We start from the raw sequence: 23,291 nt of genomic DNA on the forward strand, positions 1-23,291 counted from the left end.
TAACAATAACACAGCAATAAGAACAATGGACAAGCAGGATTAGCTGGGACAGAGAGTCTGTTGCAGTCTAAGGGAATCTTGTGTTTGTTTTCAGACTGTGTCTTTGTGGACAACAAGACTGGAGGAAAGTGGCCATACTGGAAGAGTTGCACTTAGAAATAAAGATGACATTTCATTGCAATTCTGATGAAGAGATTGAAGTGACATGTGCCTCCCTGGTGTTGGGGCTAAGTTGCAAAGCCTTCTAGGAAGGACTTGAAACAATCAGAACTTGTGGTCCAATCTGGAACCAGTAGAGTGGACAGAAATATATATTTAGGTTATACAAAAAGACCATGGAATTAGGCACTAGATTGATAAACAAAATCTGAGGGGTGGTTATTTGTAGATTGGTTTCATTACCTTGATTGGCTAAGGAGTAAGAAGGAGAAAGTGAGGTCTGCAGATGCTGGAGATCAGAGATGGAAATGTGTTGCTGGAAAGAACCCCACTGGTCCTCACCTACCACCCACTAACCTCCATGTACAGCGCATCATCCGCCGTCATTTCCGCCACCTCCAAACGGACCCCACCACAAAGGATGTATTTCCCTCCCCTCCCCTATCAGCATTCCGTAAAGACCACTCCCTCCGTGACTCCCTCGTCAGATCCACACCCCCCACCAACCCAACCTCCACTCCCGGCACCTTCCCCTGCAACCGCAGGAGGTGCAAGACTTGCGCCCACACCTCCCCCCTCACCTCCCTCCAAGGCCCCAAAGGAAACTTCCATATCCGTCACAGATTCACCTGTACCTCCACACATATCATCTATTGCATCCTTTGCACCCGATGTGGCCTCCTCTATATTGGGGAGACAGGCCGCCTACTTGCGGAGCGTTTCAGAGAACACCTCTGGGACACCCGGACCAACCAACCCAACCACCCTGTAGCTCAACATTTCAATTCCCCCTCCCACTCCACCAAGGATATGCAGGTCTTTGGACTCCTCTATCGTCAGACCACAGCGAAACGACGGTTGGAGGAAGAACGCCTCATCTTCCGGCCAGGAACCCTCCAACCACAAGGGATGAACTCGGATTTCACCAGTTTCCTCATTTCCCCTCCCCCCAGCCTGTCTCAGTCAAATCCATCAAATTCAGCACCGCCTTCCTAACCTGCAATCTTCTTCCTGACCTCTCCGCCCCCACCCCAGTCTGACCTATCACCCTCACCTTGACCTCTTTCCACCTATCACATTTCCGACGCCCCTCCCCCAAGTCCCTCCTCCCTATCTTTTATCTTAGCCTGCTGGACCAACTTTCCTCATTCCTGAAGAAGGGCTAATGCCCGAAACGTCGATTCTACTGTTCCCTAGATGCTGCCTGACCTGCTGCGCTTTTCCAGCAACACATTTCCATCTAAGGAGTAAGAAGGTCAATATAGGTGCACAGAGCTGCTAGAAGATAGCATGATCCATATTCTTGGCACAGTGAAGTAACATCTGGAGCAAGGGAAATCTATACCAAAGAGATGGTACCAAAGAGATGGTGTCATCTGATCTCTGTCCTTCTGGAGAAGATCATTAGGACCATGGGAAAGATTGAAGTTCATATTATAGGGTTAAAGATAAGTTGATGTCTGAAAGTAGAGAGAGATAGGATTGATTAGAATGGAATCAGCTATTTCGCTGACATATCCAGTGACAAAGTTACCGGTATATCAGAGAAGGAAGAAGAAGAAAAAGCCTGGCGATTTGGGACAAATTTGTTGAAGAATAAGCATCATTAGTGAAAAGAAACTGGAGTCGCTCTGTGGTATTTAATTGACTTGAAAAAACATTCCAACTGAATGGAGAGTTAGATGCATTGCTAACTAAGGCGGACATGAATAACCTAGTTGCTTAAGTTTGGACAGGACTCTAAGATAATGTCTGAGATTACTGAAGCCTCTGGAAAAGGTGTGTAGTCTTATTAAAAAATCACTTCTTGGCCCATTCCGATCATCACTGTGGCCACTGCCATTTTGACAAAGTCCTTAGCGTATGTTCTCTGGGTGGAAATTTGAAAACAGAGAAGAGTTAATTTAGGAATGATAATCAGGGACACATGAGCTCACTAGGACTCCAGTGCCATTTTAAGATGCAACTACGAAGACCATTTGCCATGTCCTGAACCCTGTATGGAGAGCCCATCTACCTAAACATTGCTGGTTATAACATGTTCAAGGAAGATAAGGACAGAAATAGGATGAATGTATTTGAGGGGAATGAATGTCAGGATATACAAAGACAGACTTTGGGAATCAGAGCCCATTGATCTTGTGTTGGGAACCAGGATGTTTACCTGAGGATGGTTTCAGCTAACTGTATGCATACACACACCCCCATCAAGAAACCAAACAATCTAAAATTCCTGTCTGTTTTGTCTAAATTTAACACCTAGGATGTAAAATATGCTGTTTCCAGTGTACATTAGATGTCACCAAACAATGAAGCTGAAATAGTGGTTGAAATTAGCAGACAGTACATGCAAGACGTGACAACAACCAGGCAAAAAAACTGAATTATTTTAGCAATTTCAAGATGAACGTCTCTACTGCATGTGATCAAGGTGCATGATGTTTCCCAGTCTGTTTCTTAGATCAGTATCTTTGTCATCCAATAAAAAAAAACAATTCCTAATTTAGTTCTGGAAACTGAGCCCAGGTAAATAATTAATATGAGAATAAGAGAATGATTGTATAAAATCAGCCACAATTAGATAGGCTCAGATTAAGAAGAGCAATGACCAATGAGGAGTTGAAGATAAATCTGCAGGGTGTAAATAGGCAAAGTCCAGTGAGATAAGAAAGATCTTGGGCCTAATTAACTTGGCAGAAAACTTAGCAATATTTATTAGTTACACAATGGGAAATCTTCAAATTTAAGATGGACAGAGTATTGAATAAGAAATGTGTCAAAGAAGGTTAGAATGATTTAAACTACCTAAAACCTTAAAGGGAGGAATATGACTGAAATTAGAGTAACAATGTAAATGGATTTAAAGTGGGAAAATATAGAAAGGAGGTGCAGGAAGATTAAAGAAACTAAAAGGGAAAATGAAAAAGTTAACACATCATCACAAATAATTTTAAAAATCAGACATATAGTAAATAGTAAAGGAGTAGCGGGTTAATCCTATGGGGCCAGTGCCACAAGCCAAGGGAATTGTGCATATTGAGTCAGGGAGCTGCAACACAGCAGTTAGGGGTCTGGTCAGTCACATCCAGGGGCTGCTTATTGAGTTTGATCAGAGGTCTGAGGTGTATAGAGTGCTAGGGATCTATCTATTGATCGTTAAGTGGGGCTTGAGGGGCAGTGGGAAGAGTCAAGGCTGGGGTGAAACAGGCATTTGTGGATCTGGGGACAAGGATGGTGATGAGGGAGATGGTGATTACACTGTGACCTCCACAAGGTAGGTGTACAGGAACAGTGTGAGCACCACTAAGATGTAATGTTAGAGTTTGGAGGCAGGGAGGACTATTGGAGATGAAGTTCAATGCCGTGGGGCAGGGTTGGTGAAGAGCGGCGGTGGTAGAAATGGGCTGTTGGGATAGTGCGAGGTAAAAGGGAACATCGAGGCTTGTGGCCATAGTTCATGACACCCTGACTGATGTGGAGTGCAGATACAATGCTGCCCTTACTTTAGCCAGGATGGTGGAAGAGCAGACAATGGGGCCACTGAAGATGTGATTCTGCTGCTTGGACCTGTTTTGGGTGGGAAGGGAACTCTCAATCCTTGGGAGTTTTGATTACACATTTCCAGTATGTGGAAGTATTAGTCGAGCAGATTTTGTAGCGTGCAGTTAATGAAAGGATTTTGAGGGTCGTATCTTTCTTAAACTAACCAGTTTTAGACTGCAAATGGCAGAGCACAGATCCAGCTAAAAAGTGGTTAATTTTAATTGAATTTAAATTTCAATTTAATTGCAATTGTTTTCTTCAGGTCATTATCTAGATGTTGACTATGCAGCTAGAAATTGCTGGATTGTGCAGATGCATTGGGATGAATTGTCCCAGTTTTTGGCAAAACATTTTCTTTGGTAAGTTGGCGGCACGGTGGCACAGTGGTTAGCACTGCTGCCTCACAGCGCCAGAGACCCAGATTCAATTCCCGCCTCAGGCGACTGACTGTGTGGAGTTTGCACATTCTCCCCGTGTCTGCGTGGGTTTCCTCCAGGTGCTCCGGTTTCCTCCCACAATCCAAAAATGTGCAGATTAGGTGAATTGGCCATGCTAAATTGCCCGTAGTGTTAGGTGGGTCTGGGTGGGTTGCACTTCAGTGGGTTGGTGTGGACTTGTTGGGCCGAAGTGCCTGTTTCCACACTAAGTAATCTAATCATTCATGATGGTCCGTCATGGCCAATGTCCAAATTCTCACACAGTTTTCCACTGTTCAACATATGTGACTGGCCACTACGGCATGAGGTTGTGGAATTGTATTGCGAGAAAAGGGGAGGTGCCGCTGGGACTTCTTGCCAGCTGGCAGCATATTGAAGTCCCAGCTTCATAGCCATTCAGATGCTGCAAGCCAGGAACTGCTCTGCACGGAGCGCTGTTTGACTGTCCTCACGATGGACGACTGGAACCTAGAATGCTACTGGACCAGAGTGGTAGAAGGGACTTGGCTCAAGATTGCTCCCAACCTGCTTTCTTTCTTGGGAGATTTCATTGAACCACACTGGTTGGCTGAAGCCTTCAAAATCGCCAAACCTCACAGCCGTACCACGTTACTGCCCTGTCTCACTGCTTTATCCTGAACAGTGAGGAGGATGTGTAAAGTGGAAGATGAGATCAGCTGAAGATATCATTTATATAATCAAATGGATAATAAAAGATTTAATCAGCAACAGAAACGTTCAACGGGTGCAGGGATAACAAACAATGTCCACATGTACTTTGGACCGACCATGTGATCTAAGCTATACAACCAACAGAAAGTTATGGCGAAAGAGAATCCATATCCAGCTCATGCTGGAAGCAGGATTCAGTTAGTTTCCCTTTGGCCTCTCACACTCAATGGTATACCTTGTTCTACTTTGTTCTCTTGGATGTCCCTCCTAGTCAATTCCAATAATCCTCATTGCTCTAGATCATTCATTTCTTCTGCATCTAGACATTTCTGTGAATTTGTTGGCTCCAGGTGTGACGGCCACAGCATGTCATAGTGAAACAGCATAACTTTTCTGGGCTATACTGCAAACTGCCACCAGAGTGGTCCAGACATTGAAACCTCATCTTAAGAAGGCCTAGGATCTGCTAGAATTGTGGGCAGCATTGTATTTTCTGTCTGAAGGTTTTATAAAGGCTTCCATGTTCACAGTGTGGAGAGGGTATCCCTTGTCTCCCACAACCATTCCTGTTGGCTCAAGGATGTTGGAAGGAGGCAGGAAATTGGGGATTTTCCAGCATGTACACGTCATGGCAGCTCCCAGAATATCTTCAAAATCTGACATTGATGGCCACAGATAAACTCTCCCCATGTTGAGGCCATAATGATTATGATCTGTCAGAAGACCCAGTGCCCCCTCTCAACACCCCACCGTCACAGTTCTTGTCCTGTCTTATGCTCTTTAAGATCGTATCCTTTGAATCACCTTCTTCCACAATTTTCATTCCCTCAGTGATCCAGTTCAATGAATCTCTGATTTAAGTATCTAGTTTTCCCCAGGATCCATTGACTGCCCTCGGATATGCCCCCTGACTGTAATGCTCAAATCCCCAGGACTGAAGAACAAGACAGTCCAGACTGAGAACAGCCCAGCCTGAATAGCTTCCTGCATAGCAGCCTGACCTAGGTGGACTTGACCTGCAGAACTGACAGTGGTTTCATGTTGGGACAGCAAGGCCACAGAGCTTCAGATTTGTGTAGAATCAAACAACTCACCGACCAAGATCAAACAAGTCCCTGACTGTGGTGTCACGTTTTGACTGACCATGGTCCTCCTTCACCTACTAAGGATTCGTCTCTCTTGACATTGAGACATGGCCATTTTGTTGAACATGTGTAGTGTGTTTGCTACTTAAGCTGCTGGTACACACTGTCAAAATGATACTGATGTAGCGCAGTGCTGTACAGAAACATGTCCATCCCCTTGACTGTTCAACTGCTAGATTCTCTGTCTGTGCTAAACAGTAATGCAAGAAAGGCTGACAGTCTGTATGCTCAGATTAAAGTGTTAACAAGCAATACAATCCAGAGACCCTGAAGCCTCCAAATTAGTGCCAAGTGAGTGAGCTTTCAGAAGGTAAGCCATGAGCCATACTTTGTTTCCTATCTAGATGCAGGTGTGTGCCTGCATGCAAAGCAAGCTGGCAGAAGCAAGCATGGCAGAAGTGTCCTCTAACTGAAGGGCTGAAGGACTGTGTGAGTTGGTCCAAAGGCAAACATGATGATGTAGTGAGGCTGGTAGTTTACCAATGCTCAGTTATGTGTGTGAAGATTTGAAGAAGACAGGATCCTACAGGGAAATGGTGCTAGCTGTGGAGTTGGTTATAGGTCCAGAGGAGCAAGCAGACAGCTGTGATGTCAGATAACCGCTCTGACATGCATGTCAGACATTAGTTCTGTCTAGTTTCTTGGGAACGAAGGACAGAATTGGGAGCTGCACAGAGATGAGGGGGGATTAGTTATTAATAAGATGCAAATACACATCTTTTTATCACATTCATTGGCGAGATTCAGAACTTGCTGTTTAGTCCCTAAGGGGAAACACAGATTGTTTTTCTTGACATCAGAAATTTGCTTCTTTTCATTCTTGCCGTATATTCCCAATAATCCCACTATTACCCATGGTGCTCAAGGAAAGTTCCATTCTGGCTGTCATTGTTCAGTCATGGGAATTGCAAACCTCTTATATCAATTATACCAGAATTGAAAGATCCTAATTCTTAGGGAAGACGGAGGACTTTCTTCAATAGAATACAGAATGTTGAAAAATTATTTAATAGAAGTCTCCAAAATTATGAGGGGATTTGACAGGGTGGATGCGAGGGAAGATACAACCACCCTTGGGGAACATGTGTATACGACAGTCACAAATAAATCCAATCTGTAATTCAAAGAGAAATAAAACTCCTTACCAAGGAAGTAGTTAAAATATGGAAGTCACTACCACATGAAATATTTGAAATAAAAAGTATGTATGAATTTAAAGGACAGCTAAATAAATATATAAACGGGCAAGGTATATGCAAATAGGATAAAGGAAGGTGGGTGGAGGACCATGTAGAGTGAAATGGATCTGTTGGGCTGAACATTTGCTTAACCATTTGTGTATCTATTGACCTCTCGATGTGTAACAACAACTTATATCTATATAGCAATTTGGGTGTGATAAAATGACCCAAGATTCTTTACAAGAATGTTAGTGAAGCAAAATTAGGCACTGAGCCAATACATAAGATGGTACTTGGGTGTCCAAAATGTTGATCAAAGAGGCAAGTTTTAAAGAAAAAAAAGAGAGATTGAGAGATGGAATTTTTGGGGGGGGATGGTGGTGCTTCATGAGGAGAAGGATTGCAGAGTCAATCTAAAACATACAATAAGTTTTGATTATAGTTCACCAGTTTAGGCTCTTTTTAACACCAGGGAGATGGAGCTCAGTTCCATGCTTATGGACATCTGAGGTAAAAAAAAAGTTGAAATGTGGTTCTTTCAGTATCTAAAACAAAGTCATAAATAAATAAAAGTCAAATCTTTAAAGCTATTGCTTTATTTTGCTTTCATGTATACTTAAAAGCAAAATTTTAATACTTGTTGGAAAGATCTGGAATTTATGACGGACAACCCAAAGTACTTTCAATGACTATCTTAATGCTACAAGGACGGATTGTTAGCCTATTAACTAAGATGCTTTTATCAAAATCACTCATGGCCATGTTAAGTTTAATTTGATAGGATACTAGGCTAGCATATGGAGGTTTATTTTAATTATTGTAAACAAAGCAGTCTAAAGCACTATCATCAATGAATACTAAACATACTGCTTGAGTTGACTGTTTGATTTCAGATCAAGATGGCAAAATTCCTGCTTGTTATTAAATCAAAGTAGAAATTACTAACATTTTAAAAGTCATACTATTGTTAATTAGTGCTAATGGCTTGTGACATCCAGAATGTCCTATTTCATATAGTTGGTCCATCAGATGTTGGAAGTACTCAGCAGATCAGACATTATCTGTCGGTAAAGAAATTGAGTTCAGCTATTGTTTACTGATTGTTTTATTTGGAATAGTTACAGCTGCATTTGTATTCCTTGCCTCATTTGTTTTGTTTGCTTAATTAAGTTTTTAGCTTTTTAAAAGCAAGAGTCTGTATCCAGTGTTTTGATGACTGAAAGGCCAGATATGTTTGTCAATACTTGTAAATTTCAAATCTTGTAAATACTTCAAACTATTGTTATAATTTGAAATTCCACCGTTAATGTTGTTTTAAAATATTGATGAGGTCACTATATTTATCTGGCATTCACGTAGATATTGGATTTATTTTTAAGTTTTAGGTAATTAATGAGAAATTTCTAAACATTTTTGATTTACTTTTGCATTGATTATAACACTTGAGCACTGACTCTGCTCCATCTGACCATGCTTGGAGTGGGAGTGCAGGATTGAAGAATTACCGTAAACACTTCTCTCTGTCAATAGAACAAATCACAAACCTGTGCTAAATTCAGCATATCCAAGTTGGATAAATTTATCCGCTCAAAGCTTTTTGTGTCTTATCTATTTTAAAGGGTGAGAAATATATTGTGTAGATTTTTTCTGTTGAATTCCCCCTGCATCCATTTAACTTTTTTTCCCATTTTAAAATTAATCTTTCCCCACCCCACCTCTCCTGCAGAACTAACTTCATCCTGGGCGCAATTACAATGGCATTTTGTGGTTATTGTTAAGAACACAAGACAAACAAGCAGGAAATACCACACAGCTTTTGGTCCTGTCCCATCAATCAATAACACCTTGATTGATCTTCTAACTGAAACTGAATTTCCTGCTTGGTGCCATTAGTGCCCAAAAATCTATTGACCTAAGCTCTGAATAGATTCAATGACAAAGTGTCTACAACTTTCTCGGGGTAGAGAATTTCAACGACTATCGGAATTAAACAAAGGTCTCTTTGTGAGCTGAGAGAGTTTTGCACTATGCTGAAAGTTGCAATCAATTCATAAATGGTCACAGCACATGAAGAGGCTGTTCAACCTGTTGTGACTATGCTAGCTTTCAATCAGAAGTCCTCAGTTAGTCCCACTTTCTTTTTCCCTGAAACTCGCATATTTTTTCAGATAATTTCCCAATCCTTTTTTGAAAACCACAATGAACCTGCTTCCAATATGCTCACAGTCAGCACAATATAAATCCTAACCATTGGCTGTTTTAAAACACCATTGCTTCTTTTGTCAATCAGCACGTCTAGGTTTTGGCCCCTCTGCTACCAGGAGCAGTTTCTATCCTGCCTAGACCCCTCGTGACTTTGAACATCTCTTATCTTCTCGGTAGCGAAGATCTTGACCACTTTATCCACAGAACTGAGGTCCCTCATTTGCTGGATTCAGTGTGGTAGTCCCCCCCCCCCGCTCCGCACCGCACTCCCTGGCTGCATCTTTTATGGGATATGTGGACGACACAACACAGTAGCTCAGATGAGATCTAGTCTGCGTTTTATGAGGGTAAAACCGCGCAGACACTTATGGGAATGTAGTTGGCAGAGAGAGAGAGAGAGGGGCTGCACCAGCTCTTGACAGTCCCTCTCATACTAAAGACAGAAGTTACCAGTGAGATAAAAACACAGAACCGTGGAAATTTGAAACAAAATAAAACACGAACTGTTGGGAGTAACGCAGCATCTGTGGAGGGAGGGACGGGACAAATGTTTGTGGGGCCCGTTTTTGTTGCAAAAGAAGTTAACGTTTGAAACACCGTCTGCGGGATCGGAGAGGCACTAAAACAAACAGTGCGGTGCTTGAGGGAGCGGGCGGGCTTATTAACCCGCTCCTTGGACAGCGGCAGCCGGCTACAGAGGAACCGCTGTGTGTGTCATGTGACTTCAATGTGAGTCAGCTGACAGCCGCGGTCACGTGCCGGCTCCGGTGCGCTGACGCACCTTCCGGTGTGTGTAGGAGTCTCGGATGTGGCGGACGCTTGAGGAGCACGAGCGTCAGTGGCGGGGTAAGTGACGGGGACACGGCGGCGGAAGGAGACTGAGAGCCGCGAGGCCCAGGGGCCTTCTCTCTCTCTCTCGGTGTGTGTGCGCGCGCGCCGGGTACCGACAAACGGCCAATGGGACAGCCGCCCGCCCGCCCGCCATCGCCGCCTGTGGAGCTCACAAAACAATAATAACAACAGCAACAAGGACCTGCAGAAAGAGCAATACAATGGGGAGAGGGGAGGAGAACAGCACAGGGAGCCCGGCACCGGCTACACCACAGGCTTAGCCCAGTCAGCACGGGGTCAGCCGCTCCCTGGCCCCCCCTCACACTGACACATACTGGCACCCCACCCAGACCTGCTACACTCTCCTCGTATCCCTCCATCCCTCCCCTCCCCCTCCACCCCCTTCCTCTTCTCCCCCCCACCCCCTTCCTCTTCTCCCCCCCACCCCCTTCCTCTTCTCCCCCCCCACCCCCTTCCTCTTCTCCCCCCCACCCCCTTCCTCTTCTCCCCCCCACCCCCTTCCTCTTCTCCCCCCCCACCCCCTTCCTCTTCTCCCCCCCCACCCCCTTCCTCTTCTCCCCCCCCACCCCGTTCCTCTTCTCCCCCCCCACCCCGTTCCTCTTCTCCCCCCCCACCCCCTTCCTCTTCTCCCCCCCCACCCCCTTCCTCTTCTCCCCCCCCACCCCCTTCCTCTTCTCCCCCCCCACCCCCTTCCTCTTCTCCCCCCCCACCCCCTTCCTCTTCTCCCCCCCCACCCCCTTCCTCTTCTCCCCCCCCACCCCCTTCCTCTTCTCCCCCCCCACCCCCTTCCCCCCCCCCACCCTGCCCCCTTCCCCCCCCACCCTGCCCCCCCCACCCTGCCCCCTTTCCCCCCCCCACCCTGCCCCCTTCCCCCCCCCACCCTGCCCCCTTCCCCCCCCCCACCCTGCCCCCTTCCCCCCCCCCCACCCTGCCCCCTTCCCCCCCCCCACCCTGCCCCCTTCCCCCCCCCCACTCTGCCCCCTTCCCCCCCCACTCTGCCCCCTTCCCCCCCCCACTCTGCCCCCTTCCTCTCCCCCCCCTGCCCCCTTCCTCTCCCCCCCCTGCCCCCTTCCTCTCCCCCCCCTGCCCCCTTCCTCTCCCCCCCCCTGCCCCCTTCCTCTCCCCCCCCCTGCCCCCTTCCTCTCCCCCCCCCTGCCCCCTTCCTCTCCCCCCCCCTGCCCCCTTCCTCTCCCCCCCCTGCCCCCTTCCTCTCCCCCCCCCTGCCCCCTTCCTCTCCCCCCCCCTGCCCCCTTCCTCTCCCCCCCCCTGCCCCCTTCCTCTCCCCCCCCCTGCCCCCTTCCTCTCCCCCCCCCTGCCCCCTTCCTCTCCCCCCCCCTGCCCCCTTCCTCTCCCCCCCCCTGCCCCCTTCCTCTCCCCCCCCTGCCCCCTTCCTCTCCCCCCCCCCGCCCCCTTCCTCTCCCCCCCCCCTGCCCCCTTCCTCTCCCCCCCCCGCCCCCTTCCTCTCTCCCCCCCTGCCCCCTTCCTCTCCCCCCCCCCCTGCCCCCTTCCTCTCCCCCCCCTGCCCCCTTCCTCTCCCCCCCCGCCCCCTTCCTCTCCCCCCCCGCCCCCTTCCTCTCCCCCCCCGCCCCCTTCCTCTCCCCCCCCGCCCCCTTCCTCTCCCCCCCCTGCCCCCTTCCTCTCCCCCCCCCTGCCCCCTTCCTCTCCCCCCCCCTGCCCCCTTCCTCTCCCCCCCCCCGCCCCCTTCCTCTCCCCCCCCGCCCCCTTCCTCTCCCCCCCCGCCCCCTTCCTCTCCCCCCCCGCCCCCTTCCTCTCCCCCCCCGCCCCCTTCCTCTCCCCCCCCGCCCCCTTCCTCTCCCCCCCCGCCCCCTTCCTCTCCCCCCCCGCCCCCTTCCTCTCCCCCCCCGCCCCCTTCCTCTCCCCCCCCGCCCCCTTCCTCTCCCCCCCGCCCCCTTCCTCTCCCCCCCCGCCCCCTTCCTCTCCCCCCCCGCCCCCTTCCTCTCCCCCCCCGCCCCCTTCCTCTCCCCCCCCGCCCCCTTCCTCTCCCCCCCGCCCCCTTCCTCTCCCCCCGCCCCCTTCCTCTCCCCCCCCCTCCTCTCCCCCCCATTCCTCTCCCCCCCCGCCCCCTTCCTCTCCCCCCCCCCTGCCCCCTTCCTCTCCCCCCCCCTGCCCCCTTCCTCTCCCCCCCCACCCTGCCCCCTTCCTCTCCCCCCCCACCCTGCCCCCTTCCTCTCCCCCCCCACCCTGCCCCCTTCCTCTCCCCCCCCACCCTGCCCCCTTCCTCTCCCCCCCCACCCTGCCCCCTTCCTCTCCCCCCCCCACCCTGCCCCCTTCCTCTCCCCCCCCACCCTGCCCCCTTCCTCTCTCCCCCCGCCCCCTTCCTCTCCCCCCCCGCCCCCTTCCTCTCCCCCCCCGCCCCCTTCCTCTCCCCCCCCGCCCCCTTCCTCTCCCCCCCGCCCCCTTCCTCTCCCCCCCGCCCCCTTCCTCTCCCCCCCCGCCCCCTTCCTCTCCCCCCCCGCCCCCTTCCTCTCCCCCCCCGCCCCCTTCCTCTCCCCCCCCGCCCCCTTCCTCTCCCCCCCGCCCCCTTCCTCTCCCCCCCGCCCCCTTCCTCTCCCCCCCGCCCCCTTCCTCTCCCCCCCCCTCCTCTCCCCCCCATTCCTCTCCCCCCCCGCCCCCTTCCTCTCCCCCCCCCCTGCCCCCTTCCTCTCCCCCCCCCGCCCCCTTCCTCTCCCCCCCCACCCTGCCCCCTTCCTCTCCCCCCCCACCCTGCCCCCTTCCTCTCCCCCCCCACCCTGCCCCCTTCCTCTCCCCCCCCACCCTGCCCCCTTCCTCTCCCCCCCCACCCTGCCCCCTTCCTCTCCCCCCCCCACCCTGCCCCCTTCCTCTCCCCCCCCACCCTGCCCCCTTCCTCTCTCCCCCGCCCCCTTCCTCTCCCCCCGCCCCCTTCCTCTCCCCCCCGCCCCCTTCTCTCCCCCCCCCCGCCCCCTTCCTCTCCCCCCCCGCCCCCTTCCTCTCCCCCCCCGCCCCCTTCCTCTCCCCCCCCGCCCCCTTCCTCTCCCCCCCCGCCCCCTTCCTCTCCCCCCCCGCCCCCTTCCTCTCCCCCCCCGCCCCCTTCCTCTCCCCCCCCGCCCCCTTCCTCTCCCCCCCCGCCCCCTTCCTCTCCCCCCCGCCCCCTTCCTCTCCCCCCCCGCCCCCTTCCTCTCCCCCCCCGCCCCCTTCCTCTCCCCCCCCGCCCCCTTCCTCTCCCCCCCCGCCCCCTTCCTCTCCCCCCCCCACCCTGCCCCCTTCCTCTCCCCCCCCGCCCCCTTCCTCTCCCCCCCCGCCCCCTTCCTCTCCCCCCCCGCCCCCTTCCTCTCCCCCCCCCACCCTGCCCCCTTCCCCTCCCCCCCCTCCCCCCCCCCACCCTGTCCCCTTCCTCCCCCCCACCCCCCACCCTGTCCCCTTCCTCCCCCCCCACCCCCCACCCTGTCCCCTTCCTCCCCCCCCACCCCCCACCCTGTCCCCTTCCTCCCCCCCACCCCCCACCCTGTCGCCTTCCTCCCCCCCACCCCCCACCCTGCCCCCTTCCTCTCCCCCCACCCCCCACCCTGCCCCCTCCTCTCCCCCCACCCCCCACCCTGCCCCCTTCCTCTCCCCCCACCCCCCACCCTGCCCCCTTCCTCACCCCCCACCCTGCCCCCTTCCTCTCCCCCCACCCCCCCACCCTGCCCCCTTCCTCTCCCCCCACCCCCCACCCTGCCCCCTTCCTCTCCCCCCCCCCACCCTGCCCCCTTCCTCTCCCCCCCCCACCCTGCCCCCTTCCTCTCCCCCCCCACCCTGCCCCCTTCCCCTCCCCCCCCCCACCCCCACCCTGTCCCCTTCCTCCCCCCCCACCCCCCACCCTGTCCCCTTCCTCCCCCCCACCCTGTCCCCTTCCTCCCCCCCCACCCTGTCCCCTTCCTCCCCCCCCACCCCCACCCTGTCCCCTTCCTCCCCCCCACCCCCCACCCTGTCCCCTTCCTCCCCCCCCACCCCCCACCCTGTCCCCTTCCTCCCCCCCCACCCCCCACCCTGTCCCCTTCCTCCCCCCCCACCCCCCACCCTGTCCCCTTCCTCCCCCCCACCCCCCACCCTGCCCCCTTCCTCCCCCCCCACCCCCCACCCTGCCCCCTTCCTCTCCCCCCCCCCACCCTGCCCCCTTCCTCTCCCCCCCCCACCCTGCCCCCTTCCTCTCCCCCCCCCCACCCTGCCCCCTTCCTCTCCCCCCCCCACCCTGCCCCCTTCCTCTCCCCCCCCCCACCCTGCCCCTTCCTCTCCCCCCCCACCTCGCCCCCCACCTTGCCCCCTTCCTCTCCCCCCCCACCTTGCCCCCTTCCTCTCCCCCCCCACCTTGCCCCCTTCCTCTCCCCCCCCACCCTGCCCCCTTCCTCTCCCCCCCCACCCTGCCCCCTTCCTCTCCCCCCCCACCCTGCCCCCTTCCTCTCCCCCCACCCTGCCCCCTTCCCCTCCCCCCCCACCCTGCCCCCTTCCCCTCCCCCCCCACCCTGCCCGCTTCCCCTCCCCCCCCACCCTGCCCGCTTCCCCTCCCCCCCACCCCTGCCCCCTCCCCTCCCCCCCCACCCTGCTCCCTTCCCCTCCCCCCCCACCCTGCTCCCTTCCCCTCCCCCCCCACCCTGCTCCCTTCCCCTCCCCCCCCACCCTGCTCCCTTCCCCTCCCCCCCACCCTGCTCCCTTCCCCTCCACCCCCACCCTGCCCCCTTCCCCTCCCCCCCCACCCCCCACCCTGCCCCCTTCCTCCCCCCCCACCCCCCACCCTGCCCCCTTCCTCCCCCCCCACCCCCCACCCTGCCCCCTTCCCCTCCCCCCCCACCCTGCCCCCTTCCCCTCCCCCCCCACCCTGCCCCCTTCCCCTCCCCCCCCCCACCCTGCCCCCTTCCCCTCCCCCCCCACCCTGCCCCCTTCCTCGCCCCCCACCTTGCCCCCTTCCTCTCCCCCCCCACCTTGCCCCCTTCCTCTCCCCCCCCACCCTGCCCCCTTCCTCTCCCCCCCCACCCTGCCCCCTTCCTCTCCCCCCCACCCTGCCCCCTTCCCCTCCCCCCCCCCTCCCCCCCCTCCCTCCCCCTCCCTCCCCCCTCCCTCCCCTCCCCCTCCCTCCCCTCCCCCTCCCTCCCCTCCCCCTCCCTCCCCCCCCCTCCCCCCCCCTCCCTCCCCCCCCTCCCCCCCCTCCCTCCCCCCCTCCCTCCCCCCCCTCCTCCCCCTCCCTCCCCCCCTCCCTCCCCCCCCTCCTCCCCCCCCCCCCCTCCCCCCCCCCCCCCCCTCCTCCCACCCCCCCTCCCACCCCCCCTCCCACCCCCCCTCCCACCCCCCCCTCTCCACCCCCCCCTGTCCCCCCCCCTCCCCCCCCTCCACCCCCCCCTGTCCCCCCCCCTCCCCCCCCCTCCACCCCCCACCCTGTCCCCCCCCTCCACCCCCCACCCTGTCCCCTTCCCTCCGCCCCCTTCCTCTCCGCCCCCTTCCTCTCCCCCCTTCCTCTCCGCCCCCTTCCTCTCCGCCCCCTTCCTCTCCGCCCCCTTCCTCTCCGCCCCCTTCCTCTCCGCCCCCTTCCTCTCCGCCCCTTCCTCTCCGCCCCCTTCCTCTCCGCCCCCTTCCTCTCCGCCCCCTTCCCCTCCGCCCCCTTCCCCTCCGCCCCCTTCCCCTCCGCCCCCTTCCCCTCCGCTCCTCTCCCCCCGCCCCCTTCCTCTCCCCCCCGCCCCCTTCCTCTCCCCCCCGCCCCCTTCCTCTCCCCCCGCCCCCTTCCTCTCCCCCCCGCCCCCTTCCTCTCCCCCCCGCCCCTTCCTCTCCCCCCCGCCCCCTTCCTCTCCCCCCCGCCCCCTTCCTCTCCCCCCGCCCCCTTCCTCTCCCCCCGCCCCCTTCCTCTCCCCCCCGCCCCCTTCCTCTCCCCCCCGCCCCCTTCCTCTCCCCCCCGCCCCCTTCCTCTCCCCCCCGCCCCCTTCCTCTCCCCCCGCCCCCTTCCTCTCCCCCCCGCCCCCTTCCTCTCCCCCCGCCCCCTTCCTCTCGCCCCCGCCCCCTTCCTCTCGCCCCCGCCCCCTTCCTCTCGCCCCCGCCCCCTTTCTCTCGCCCCGCCCCCTTTCTCTCGCCCCCGCCCCCTTCTCTCGCCCCCGCCCCCTTTCTCCGCCCCGCCCCTTTCTCTCGCCCCCGCCCCCTTTCTCTCGCCCCCGCCCCCTTTCTCTCGCCCCCGCCCCCTTTCTCTCGCCCCCGCCCCCTTTCTCTCGCCCCCGCCCCCTTTCTCTCGCCCCCGCCCCCTTTCTCTCGCCCCCGCCCCCTTTCTCTCGCCCCCGCCCCCTTTCTCTCGCCCCCGCCCCTTTCTCTCGCCCCCGCCCCCTTTCTCTCGCCCCCGCCCCCTTTCTCTCGCCCCCGCCCCTTTCTCTCGCCCCCGCCCCCTTTCTCTCGCCCCGCCCCCTTTCTCTCGCCCCCGCCCCCTTTCTCTCGCCCCCGCCCCCTTTCTCTCGCCCCCGCCCCCTTTCTCTCGCCCCCGCCCCCTTTCTCTCGCCCCCGCCCCCTTTCTCTCGCCCCCGCCCCCTTTCTCTCGCCCCGCCCCCTTTCTCTCGCCCCCGCCCCCTTTCTCTCGCCCCCGCCCCCTTTCTCTCGCCCCCGCCCCCTTTCTCTCGCCCCCGCCCCCTTTCTCTCGCCCCCGCCCCCTTTCTCTCGCCCCCGCCCCCTTTCTCTCGCCCCCGCCCCCTTTCTCTCGCCCCCGCCCCCTTTCTCTCGCCCCCGCCCCCTTTCTCTCGCCCCCGCCCCCTTTCTCTCGCCCCCGCCCCCTTTCTCTCGCCCCCGCCCCCTTTCTCTCGCCCCCGCCCCCTTTCTCTCGCCCCCGCCCCCTTTCTCTCGCCCCCGCCCCCTTTCTCTCGCCCCCGCCCCCTTTCTCTCGCCCCCGCCCCCTTTCTCTCGCCCCCGCCCCCTTTCTCTCGCCCCCGCCCCCTTTCTCTCGCCCCCGCCCCCTTTCTCTCGCCCCGCCCCCTTTCTCTCGCCCCCGCCCCCTTTCTCGCCCCCGCCCCCTTTCTCTCCCCCGCCCCCTTTCTCTCCCCGCCCCCTTTCTCTCCCCCCCCTTCCTCTCCCCCCCTTCCTCTCCCCCCCCTTCCTCTCCCCCCCTTCCTCTCCTCCCCCTTCCTCTCCTCCCCCCTTCCTCTCCTCCCCCCTTCCTCTCCCACCCCCGCCCCCTTCCTCTTCCACCCCCGCCCCCTTCCTCTTCCACCCCCGCCCCCTTCCTCTTCCACCCCCGCCCCCTTCCTCTTCCACCCCCGCCCCCTTCCTCTTCCACCCTGCCCCCTTCCTCTTCCACCCTGCCCCTTCCTCTCCCCCCCCACCCTGCCCCCTTCCTCTCCCCCCCCCCCACCCTGCCCCCTTCCTCTCCCCCCGCCCACCCTGCCCCTTCCTCTCCAGCCACCTGCCCCTCCTCTTCCACCCTGCCCCCTTCCTCTTCCACCCTGCCCCTTCCTCTCCCCCCCCCCCCACCCTGCCCCCTTCCTCTTCCACCCTGCCCCCTTCCTCTTCCACCCTGCCCCCTTCCTCCCCCCCACCCCACCCTGCCCCCTTCCTCTCCCCCCACCCCACCCTGCCCCCTTCCTCTCCCCCACCCCACCCTGCCCCCTTCCTCTCCCCCCACCCCACCCTGCCCCCTTCCTCTCCCCCCCCACCCCACCCTGCCCCCTTCCTCTCCCCCCCCACCCCACCATGCCCCCTTCCTCTCCCCCCCCCACCCCACCATGCCCCCTTCCTCTCCCCCCCCCCACCATGCCCCCTTCCTCTCCCCCCCCCCACCATGCCCCCTTCCTCTCCCCCCCCCCACCCTGCCCCCTTCCTCCCCCCCCCCCACCCTGCCCCCTTCCTCTCTCCCCCCCCCACCCTGCCCCCTTCCTCTCTCCCCCCCCCACCCTGCCCCCTTCCTCTCTCCCCCCCCCACCCTGCCCCCTTCCTCTCTCCCCCCCTGCCCCCTTCCTCTCCCCCCCCCGCCCCCTTCCTCTCCCCCCCCTGCCCCCTTCCTCTCCCCCCCCCACCCTGCCCCCTTCCTCTCCCCCCCCCCCCACCCTGCCCCCTTCCTCTTCCACCCTGCCCCCTTCCTCCCCCCCACCCCACCCTGCCCCCTTCCTCTCCCCCCCCGCCCCACCATGCCCCCTTCCTCTCCCCCCCCCCCCCCCACCATGCCCCCTTCCTCTCCCCCCCACCATGCCCCCTTCCTCTCCCCCCCCCACCATGCCCCCTTCCTCTCCCCCCCCCCCACCATGCCCCCTTCCTCCCCCCCCCCACCCTGCCCCCTTCCTCCCCCCCCCACCCTGCCCCCTTCCTCTCCCCCCCCCCCACCCTGCCCCCTTCCTCTCCCCCCCCCCACCCTGCCCCCTTCCTCTCCCCCCCCCACCCTGCCCCCTTCCTCTCCCCCCCCCACCCTGCCCCCTTCCTCTCCCCCCCCCCCACCCTGCCCCCTTCCTCTCCCCCCCCCACCCTGCCCCCTTCCTCTTCCACCCTGCCCCTTCCTCTTCCACCCTGCCCCCTTCCTCTCCCCCCCCACCCTGCCCCCTTCCTCTCCCCCCCCCCCCACCCTGCCCCCTTCCTCTCCCCCCGCCCACCCTGCCCCCTTCCTCTTCCACCCTGCCCCCTTCCTCTTCCACCCTGCCCCTTCCTCTCCCCCCCCCCCACCCTGCCCCCTTCCTCTTCCACCCTGCCCCCTTCCTCTTCCACCCTGCCCCCTTCCTCCCCCCCACCCCACCCTGCCCCCTTCCTCTCCCCCCACCCCACCCTGCCCCCTTCCTCTCCCCCCACCCCACCCTGCCCCCTTCCTCTCCCCCCACCCCACCCTGCCCCCTTCCTCTCCCCCCCCACCCCACCCTGCCCCCTTCCTCTCCCCCCCCACCCCACCATGCCCCCTTCCTCTCCCCCCCCCACCCCACCATGCCCCCTTCCTCTCCCCCCCCCCCACCATGCCCCCTTCCTCTCCCCCCCCCCCCACCATGCCCCCTTCCTCTCCCCCCCCCCCACCCTGCCCCCTTCCTCCCCCCCCCCACCCTGCCCCCTTCCTCTCTCCCCCCCCACCCTGCCCCCTTCCTCTCTCCCCCCCCACCCTGCCCCCTTCCTCTCTCCCCCCCCACCCTGCCCCCTTCCTCTCTCCCCCCCTGCCCCCTTCCTCTCTCCCCCCCTGCCCCCTTCCTCTCTCCCCCCCTGCCCCCTTCCTCTCCCCCCCTGCCCCCTTCCTCTCCCCCCCCCCCACCCTGCCCCTTCCTCTCCCCCCCCCCCACCCTGCCCCCTTCCTCTTCCACCCTGCCCCCTTCCTCTTCCACCCTGCCCCCTTCCTCCCCCCCACCCCACCCTGCCCCCTTCCTCTCCCCCACCCCACCATGCCCCCTTCCTCTCCCCCCCCACCCCACCATGCCCCCTTCCTCTCCCCCCCCCACCATGCCCCCTTCCTCTCCCCCCCCCACCATGCCCCCTTCCTCTCCCCCCCCCCCCCACCATGCCCCCTTCCTCTCCCCCCCCCCCCCACCCTGCCCCCTTCCTCCCCCCCCCCACCCTGCCCCCTTCCTCTCCCCCCCCCCACCCTGCCCCCTTCCTCTCCCCCCCCCCCACCCTGCCCCCTTCCTCTCCCCCCCCCCACCCTGCCCCCTTCCTCTCCCCCCCCCCCACCTGCCCCCTTCCTCTCCCCCCCCCCCACCCTGCCCCCTTCCTCTCCTCCCCCCCCCCACCCCCTTCCTCTCCTCCCCCCCCCCGCCCCCTTCCTCTCCTCCCCCCCCCACCCCCTTCCTCTCCTCCCCCCCCCACCCCCTTCCTCTCCTCCCCCCCCCCACCCCCTTCCTCTCCTCCCCCCCCCCACCCCCTTCCTCTCCTCCCCCCCCCCACCCCCTTCCTCTCCTCCCCCCCCCCCCCCCCCTTCCTCTCCTCCCCCCCCCCACCCCCTTCCTCTCCTCCCCCCCCCACCCCCTTCCTCTCCTCCCCCCCCCCACCCCCTTCCTCTCCTCCCCCCCCCACCCCCTTCCTCTCCCACCCCCCACCCCCCTTCCTCTCCCCCCCCCCCCACCCCCTTCCTCTCCCCCCCCCCCCACCCCCTTCCTCTCCCCCCCCCCCCACCCCCTTCCTCTCCCCCCCCCACCCCCTTCCTCTCCCCCCCCCACCCTGCCCCTTCCTCTTCCACCCTGCCCCCTTCCTCTCCCCCCCCCCACCCTGCCCCCTTCCTCTCCCCCCCCCCACCCTGCCCCCTTCCTCTTCCACCCTGCCCCCTTCCTCTTCCACCCTGCCCCCTTCCTCCCCCCCCCCCCACCCTGCCCCCTTCCTCTCCCCCCCCCACCCTGCCCCTTCCTCTCCCCCCCCCCACCCTGCCCCCTTCCTCTCCCCCCCCCCCCACCCTGCCCCCTTCCTCTCCCCCCCCCCCCACCCTGCCCCCTTCCTCTCCCCCCCCCCCACCCTGCCCCCTTCCTCTCCCCCCCCCCCACCCTGCCCCCTTCCTCTCCCCCCCCCCACCCTGCCCCCTTCCTCTTCCACCCTGCCCCTTCCTCTTCCACCCTGCCCCCCTCCTCTCCCCCCCCCCACCCTGCCCCCTTCCTCTCCCCCCCCCACCCTGCCCCCTTCCTCTCCCCCCCCCCACCCTGCCCCCTTCCTCTTCCACCCTGCCCCCTTCCTCTTCCACCCTGCCCCCTTCCTCTCCCCCCCCCCACCCTGCCCCCTTCCTCTCCCCCCCCCCCCCCACCCTGCCCCCTTCCTCTTCCACCCCCCCACCCTGCCCCCTTCCTCTTCCACCCTGCCCCCTTCCTCTTCCACCCTGCCCCCTTCCTCTTCCACCCTGCCCCCTTCCTCTTCCACCCTGCCCCCTTCCTCTTCCACCCTGCCCCCTTCCTCTTCCACCCTGCCCCCTTCCTCTTCCACCCTGCCCCCTTCCTCCCCCCACCCACCCTGCCCCCTTCCTCTCCCCCCACCCCACCCTGCCCCCTTCCTCTCCCCCCACCCCACCCTGCCCCCTTCCTCTCCCCCCACCCCACCCTGCCCCCTTCCTCTCCCCCCACCCCACCATGCCCCTTCCTCTCCCCCCCCACCCCACCATGCCCCCTTCCTCTCCCCCCCCCCACCATGCCCCCTTCCTCTCCCCCCCCCACCATGCCCCCTTCCTCTCCCCCCCCCACCATGCCCCCTTCCTCTCCCCCCCCCCACCCTGCCCCCTTCCTCCCCCCCCCCCACCCTGCCCCCTTCCTCTCTCCCCCCCCCACCCTCCCCCCTTCCTCTCCCCCCCCTGCCCCCTTCCTCTCCCCCCCCCTGCCCCCTTCCTCTCCCCCCCCTGCCCCCTTCCCTCCCCCCCCCACCCTGCCCCCTTCCTCTCCCCCCCCCACCCTGCCCCCTTCCTCTTCCCCCTGCCCCCTCCTCTCCACCCTGCCCCCTTCCTCCCCCCCACCCCACCCTGCCCCCTTCCTCTCCCCCCACCCCACCATGCCCCCTTCCTCTCCCCCCCCCACCCCACCATGCCCCCTTCCTCTCCCCCCCCCACCATGCCCCCTTCCTCTCCCCCCCCCCCACCATGCCCCCTTCCTCTCCCCCCCCCCCCACCCTGCCCCCTTCCTCCCCCCCCCCCACCCTGCCCCCTTCCTCTCCCCCCCCCCCACCCTGCCCCCTTCCTCTTCCCCCCCCCCACCCTGCCCCCTTCCTCTCCCCCCCCCCCCCACCCTGCCCCCTTCCTCTCCCCCCCCCCCACCCTGCCCCTTCCTCTCCCCCCCCCCCCCCCCCACCCTGCCCCCTTCCTCTCCCCCCCCCCCCACCCTGCCCCCTTCCTCTCCCCCCCCCCCACCCTGCCCCCTTCCTCTCCCCCCCCCCCCCACCCTGCCCCCTTCCTCTCCCCACCCCCCCCCTTCTCCCCACCCCCCCCTTCTCCCCCCCCCACTCTCCTTCTCCCCCCTCCCCCCCTTCTCCCCCCCCACCCCCCTTCTCCCCCCCCACCCCCCTTCTCCCCCCCCACCCCCCTTCTCCCCCCCCACCCCCCTTCTCCCCCCCCACCCCCTTCTCCCCCCCCACCCCCCTTCTCCCCCCCCCACCCCCCTTCTCCCCCCCCACCCCCCTTCTCCCCCCCCACCCCCCTTCTCCCCCCCCACCCCCCTTCTCCCCCCCCACCCCCCTTCTCCCCCCCCACCCCCCTTCTCCCCCCCACCCCCCTTCTCCCCCCCCACCCCCCTTCTCCCCCCCCACCCCCCTTCTCCCCCCCCACCCCCCTTCTCCCCCCCCACCCCCCTTCTCCCCCCCACCCCCCTTCTCCCCCCCCACCCCCCTTCTCCCCCCCCACCCCCCTTCTCCCCCCCCACCCCCCTTCTCCCCCCCCACCCCCCTTCTCCCCCCCCACCCCCCTTCTCCCCCCCCCCCCTTCTCCCCCCACCCCCCCTTCTCCCCCCCCACCCCCCTTCTCCCCCCCCACCCCCCTTCTCCCCCCCCCCCCCTTCTCCCCCCCCACCCCCCTTCTCCCCCCCACCCCCCTTCTCCCCCCCCACCCCCCTTCTCCCCCCCCACCCCCCTTCTCCCCCCCCACCCCCCTTCTCCCCCCCCACCCCCCTTCTCCCCCCCCACCCCCCTTCTCCCCCCCCACCCCCCTTCTCCCCCCCCACCCCCCTTCTCTCCCCCCCCCACCCCCCTTCTCTCCCCCCCCCACCCCCCTTCTCTCCCCCCCCCCACCCCCCTTCTTCCCCCCCCCACCCCCCTTCTCTCCCCCCCCCTACCCCCCTTCTTCCCCCCCCCTACCCCCCTTCTTCCCCCCCCTACCCCCCTTCTTCCCCCCCCTACCCCCCTTCTTCCCCCCCCTACCCCCCTTCTTCCCCCCCCTACCCCCCTTCTTCCCCCCCTACCCCCCTTCTTCCCCCCCTACCCCCCTTCTTCCCCCCCTACCCCCCTTCTTCTCCCCCCCCACCCCCCTTCTTCTCCCCCCCCACCCCCCTTCTTCCCCCCCCCACCCCCCTTCTTCTCCCCCCCCACCCCCCTTCTTCTCCCCCCCCACCCCCTTCTTTTCTCTCCCCCCCCACCCCCCTTCTTCTCTCTCTGTTCTGAGGGAGCTTATGGTTCTGGGTACATTGATCTAGCAAATAAGATGCCAGTGTCATGAGCAATCTGAATTAGCCTCAAAAGAAAGAAACTTGCTTTATGTCGCTCCT

The 23,291-nt window shown here is 61.6% G+C and overlaps 1 protein-coding gene across 2 annotated transcripts in view; it reads left to right on the forward strand.

The window, feature by feature from the left end:
* rab9a (RAB9A, member RAS oncogene family) overlaps positions 1 to 23,291 on the forward strand; it is a 49,673-nt gene that overhangs the window by 17,851 nt on the left and 8,531 nt on the right. The window contains exon 1 of one of the 2 annotated variants that reach the window (XM_043700588.2): positions 10,088 to 10,188. The exons of the other annotated variant lie outside the window; for it this stretch is intronic. The gene's annotated coding sequence lies outside the window, so the exon portion shown is untranslated. Of the gene's footprint in view, positions 1 to 10,087; positions 10,189 to 23,291 lie in introns of those variants that run through there. 2 annotated transcript variants of the gene reach the window in all.

This window comes from Chiloscyllium plagiosum, unplaced genomic scaffold (genome assembly GCF_037043375.1).
Source record: "Chiloscyllium plagiosum isolate Xiang-an unplaced genomic scaffold, Cpla_swu_hap1 HiC_scaffold_12, whole genome shotgun sequence".
Lineage (NCBI taxonomy): Eukaryota > Metazoa > Chordata > Chondrichthyes > Orectolobiformes > Hemiscylliidae > Chiloscyllium > Chiloscyllium plagiosum.